The following is a 6,000-nucleotide window of genomic DNA, read 5'->3' on the forward strand; positions in this document are numbered from 1 at the left end:
AGAGCCAGTGGAGAGGAGGACATTGTACAGAATAGCAGCGGCAGCCAGGAAGGACAGGAGGGATTCCTTGAGCTGGCAGTAGGTGACACCCTTGTGATGAGGGGCAGTGTTGTGTTTGGAGAAGAGGACGAGTGTGATGTAATGTGCAGTGATTGGAGGGCTTATGTCTGAGGGGGTAACTGATCCAAGTACTGGGTACTAGGGTCGAGTGGAGGGACAGAGGTGTCAGTGCATTCAAGGACAGTGGGGAAGATAGAGTAATTAAAATGGGGATTGTCAGGAATGGAGAACACCTCAGATGGGTGTGAAGCAAAATAGTTAGCCTTACTGAGTTTGTCAAGGAAAGGGTGAGTGTCATGGAGAAGAGGGTACTGCAGAGTGGGATGGCTACCACTAAGACGGTGGAAGGGTGACTAGTACTTGGAGGAGTTGACAGGGAGAGTGGAGTTAAGGAATTTATGTGTCTGGTGCCAGTCCAGGCGTTTCTTTTCTGTAAGGAGGTTCCAGATGTGTCACTGTAATTGCCGGTAGTGGAGGAGTGTATCCTGGTCGTGGGTGAGGAGGAAGGAGTCATAGAGCCTGCGGGATTCATGAGGAAGAAGGAGATCCTGTGGAGGAAGCGTAGGGCGGTGAGGGTGGATGAGTTTGATAGAAATGTGTGCTTCAATAGTGTCAGTGATGGCCTTCTGGAGGAAGGAAGAGGCATGGGTGATGTCAGCAGGACAGTGAAAGGTAAGGGGGTGGCTTTCGACCTGTAAGGCAATGGATTCCCAGTAACATCTGTCGGCACAGTGGTAATCGTGGATGGACTTTGGAGGGTCAGCAGGGTGGGGGGCTCAGGGGGACTATGTGCGGAGGAGATGGTGAGAAGGTTGGGGATGTGTTCACTACCAAGGGGATCGAGGTCATCTGCAGCGATATGGCCAAGGAGGTTGGAGGAAGTGAGGATAACATTTGGGGTGGAGTTATTTTCAGGATGGGTGTGTTGTGGGACAGTAACAAGGTCACCATGGAGGGTGGCAAGGAAGTGATGCCACAACTGAAGTGTGCAGGATCATGGCTGTGGATATTGAGGTTAGTGGCAATCACATAGGTGGACAAGGTATGGTCAACATGGGAAATGAAGTCATAAGGGAGAGGAGCTGTGGGATTTATACAGATACTGGCACAAGTGATGGTGAGGGAGGAAAAAAAGGTGATGAGGAGAAAATGTTTAGTTGGATCATTGAGTAGGAGTTGTTGTCGGGTAGGGAGATGTCTGAGGTGGCCAATAGCGACCTCACCTCAGGCGAGGGGAAGGGGACTGTCAATTTGGTGAAGGAGATAAGGAGAGGTGTGGACAACATTATGAGGTTGGAGGAAGGTTTTGTTAAGGACGAAGGAGTCGACCTGGTGCTCGGATAGGGTATGCATAAAAAGGTGTTTGTTGACAGGGAGGGAGCGAATGTTTAGGTTGAGGAGACGATAGTGTTGATGCGCCAGAAGGTGGGAGGGGGGAAGGAAGTGGGGGGGGGGGAGAGAGAGGGCCTTAAACGAGGGTGTCTAGGTAGGTAAAGGTAAAGTGGGCCTGGTTGTGGGAGTAGGAGGTGTAGGTATTAAAATGGAAAACAGAGCTGGTAGCAAGGGAAATCTGCTGGAGGGTGTGTGGTGTTGGAAGGGGTGGATGTTCTGCAGGACAGTGGTCAGGAACTGGATGATGTCTTCAGCCATAGGGGGAGAGTGGAGGGAATTGTTGGGGTGGATGGGCTGGTCGATGAGGTGAACGGGAACAGTGAGCTCATTGTTGGTGGGAGGGGATTCGGCTTTGCATTTGGAAGAGTAGGTGGGGTGGCTTTCATTGCAGGTGTTGCAGGAAGGAGGAGAGGCGAGGTTAGGATACTGTTTAAGGAAGTGGGAATGTTTACAATGGGGGTAGTTTTGGGTGAGGTGGACATTGTACAGGAGGCAGCGTTGGCAGTGGTAGGGTTGAGGAGGGAATGCGACGGGTCGGGTCAGTGAGGTGGTGGCGGTTGAAAATCAGGGCTCCCTGAGTGAGGAGGTGATCTATGGAGGAGGCGGACTCAGTGAAGAATGCTGCTAGAAATATATGGTCCCTATATACAGGAGTCACTCAGCAACAGCATTGGCGAATGAAACACACTTATACCTATTTATGAGTCACAAGTCCCATCCTGGCCAACAGAAAAATGTTCAAATGTGTCTGAATTCCTAAGGGACCAAACTGCTCAGATCATCGGTCCCTAGACTTACACACCACTTTAAAGTAACTTATGCTAAGAACAACACACGCACCTATGCTCGAGTCAGTGAGAGAGCACTTCGATTTCCTGCTGCTAATAAGGCGAGTACACCGTTCGCTTGTTACACATTTTTACGAGCTTCAAACAGGTACAACTTATTTTCAGTTATCTGGGTAGTTACTATTTTATTTTTGTAATTTCTTGCGTGTTTGAGTGCCTACTAGACACAACCTTTTATTTTAATAACAGTGTAGTGTACAGTATCGCCGTTGCTATCGACCCTCGTATCGTACAGGCTTTTGTTTGTTTGGTTAGAACAGCTCAGTGTCGGTTAGACCGTCAGTGAGAGAGCACTTCGATTTCCTGCTGCTAACAAGGCGAGTACACCGTTCGCTTGTAGGGTAAACATAGTCATGTGTAGGGACTGTGGTTGTTGTGAGCGGACGCAAGGAGAATTGGCCACTCTTCGGGGGCAGGTGGAGGCTTTGTCTGTTAGGTTCATCGAGCTCGAGGCGCAGGCGTCGGCTCGTAGTGGCGTTGGGGCAACTGTGGTGAGACCTTCGGTGGCCTTGGAATCGCATGGAACCCCTGATGTCGCTGCGTCTTCCGGCAGTGAGCATCTTACCGGTCAGCCATCACTCCAGGGTGAATGGCGGACAGTGGTGGGCTCGCGCGTGCCTGGCCGAAAGGCGAAGGTGGGATCTGGCCGCGTGGCAGCTGCCTTACCCCTTTCCAACAGGTACGGGGTGCTTCCTAGTGGTGATGACATCGTTTCCGAGCCACCACAGGATGCCTCGCCTGTTGGGCCAGTGGCCGATTCTCCGGCAAGGTCCCGACAGTCACAGAGGGCGGGCCTATTAGTTATAGGGAGCTCCAACGTTAGGCGGGTTATGGAGCCCCTAGGGAAAATAGCGGGTAGGTCGGGGAAGAATGTCAGTGTGCACTCGGTGTGCTTGCCGGGGGGTCTCGTCCGTAATGTGGAGGAGGCCCTTCCGGCAGCTATTGAACGCACTGGGTGTGACCGGCTGCAGATAGTAGCACATGTCGGAACGAATGACGCCTGCCGCTTGGGTTCTGAGGCCATCCTTGGTTCCTTCCGGCGGCTGGCTGATTTGGTGAAGACAACCAGCATCGCACGCGGAGTGCAAGCTGAGCTTAATATCTGCAGCATAGTGCCCAGAGTCGATCGCGGTCCTCTGGTTTGGAGCCGTGTGGAGGGTCTAAACCAGAGGCTCAGACGACTCTGCGACTATCATGGTTGCAAATTCATCGACCTCCGTTATTGGGTGGAGAACTGTAGGGCCCCCCTAGACAGGTCAGGCGTGCACTACACACCGGAAGCAGCTACTAGGGTAGCAGAGTACGTGTGGCGTGCACACGGGGGTTTTTTAGGTTAGAGGGACCCCCCCTTGGGCGAAACGATAAAATACCTGACGGCTTACCAGAGAGGACATTATCATCGTTGATAAAGAACGTCCGTCCTCAGAGACCAAAAACAGGAAAAGTCAACGTAATATTGGTAAACTGCAGGAGAATCCAGGGCAAGGTTCCTGAATTAGTATCTCTTATTGAAGGAAATAGTGCGCATATAGTATTAGGAACGGAAAGTTGGTTAAAACCGGAAGTGAACAGTAACGAAATCCTAGACACAGAATGGAATATATACCGCAAGGATAGGATAAACGCCAATGGTGGAGTATTTATAGCAGTAAAGAATTCAATAATATCCAGTGAAGTTATTAGCGAATGCGAATGTGAAATAATCTGGGTTAAGTTAAGTATCAAAGGTGGGTCAGATATGATAGTCGGATGCTTCTATAGACCACCTGCATCAGCAACCGTAGTAGTTGAGCGCCTCAGAGAGAACCTGCAGAACGTCGTGAAGAAGTTTCGTGATCATACTATTGTAATAGGGGGAGACTTCAATCTACCAGGTATAGAATGGGATAGTCACACAATCAGAACTGGAGCCAGGGACAGAGACTCTTGTGACATTATCCTGACTGCCTTGTCCGAGAATTACTTCGAGCAGATAGTTAGAGAACCAACTCGTGAAGCTAACGTTTTAGACCTCATAGCAACAAATAGACCGGAACTTTTCGACTCCGTGAATGTAGAAGAGGGTATCAGTGATCATAAGTCAGTGGTTGCATCAATGACTACAAGTGTAATAAGAAATTTTCAAGAAGGGTCATAAATCAGATGCGAATAATTATAGGCCTATTTCGCTTACGTCAATCTGTTGTAGAATAATGGAACATGTTTTGTGTTCTCGTATTATGACGTTCTTAGATAATACAAATCTCCTTCATCATAACCAACATGGATTCCGCAAACAGAGATCATGTGAAACTCAGCTCGCCCTATTTGCCCAAGAAATTCACAGTGCCGTAGACGCTGGCGAGCAGATTGATGCCGTATTCCTGGACTTCAGGAAGGCATTTGATACGGTTCCGCACTTACGTTTAGTGAAAAAAATACGAGCTTACGGAATATCGGACCAGGTTTGTGATTGGATTCAGGATTTCCTAGAAGAAAGAACACAACATGTCATTCTTAACGGTTCAAAATCTGCAGATGTAGAGGTAATTTCGGGAGTACCGCAGGGAAGCGTGATAGGACCTTTATTGTTTACAATATACATAAATGACTTAGTTGACAACATCGGTAGCTCCGTGAGGCTATTTGCAGATGACACGGTTGTCTACAAGAAAGTAGCAACATCAGAAGACTCGTACGTACTCCAGGAGGACCTGCAGAGGATTAATGCATGGTGCGACAGCTGGCAGCTTTCCCTAAACGTAGATAAATGTAATATAATGCGCATACATAGGGGCAGAAATCCATTCCAGTACAATTATGCCATAGGTGGTAAATCATTGGAAGCGGTAACGACCGTAAAATACTTAGGAGTTACTATCCGGAGCGATCTGAAGTGGAATGATCACATAAAACAAATAGTGGGAAAAGCAGGCGCCAGGTTGAGATTCATAGGAAGAATTCTAAGAAAATGTGACTCATCGACGAAAGAAGTAGCTTACAAAACGCTTGTTCGTCCGATTCTTGAGTATTGCTCATCAGTATGGGACCCTTACCAGGTTGGATTAATAGAAGAGATAGACATGATCCAGCGAAAAGCAGCGCGATTCGTCATGGGGACATTTAGTCAGCGCGAGAGCGTTACGGAGATGCTGAACAAGCTCCAGTGGCGGACACTTCAAGAAAGGCGTTACGCAATACGGAGAGGTTTATTATCGAAATTACGAGAGAGCACATTCCGGGAAGAGATGGGCAACATATTACTACCGCCCACATATATCTCGCGTAATGATCACAACGAAAAGATCTGAGAAATTAGAGCAAATACGGAGACTTACAAGCAGTCGTTCTTCCCACGCACAATTCGTGAATGGAACAGGGAAGAGGGGATCAGATAGTGGTACAATAAGTACCCTCCGCCACACACCGTAAGGTGGCTCGCGGAGTATAGATGTAGATGTAGATGTAGGGAGAACTCGAACCTCTGGCGCGAAGGGCCGCGCAACCCGTGACATGGCACCTGAAACAGCGCGGCCACACCGCGCGGCTGCCCAACAGAAATGTGGGGATATATCATATAATATTTTTTATGAATGTAGCTCTCATTATATTATTTGAACGCAGCATCTCAAGGCAAAAAGGCTGGCCATAACCTAAAGTGTAGACCAGCGCCATCTACCGAGTGCATCATGTACCTGAAGAACCTACCACCCAGAGCCTT

The sequence above is a fragment of the Schistocerca piceifrons genome, chromosome X (assembly GCF_021461385.2).
Source record: "Schistocerca piceifrons isolate TAMUIC-IGC-003096 chromosome X, iqSchPice1.1, whole genome shotgun sequence".
In the NCBI taxonomy this organism is placed as follows: domain Eukaryota; kingdom Metazoa; phylum Arthropoda; class Insecta; order Orthoptera; family Acrididae; genus Schistocerca; species Schistocerca piceifrons.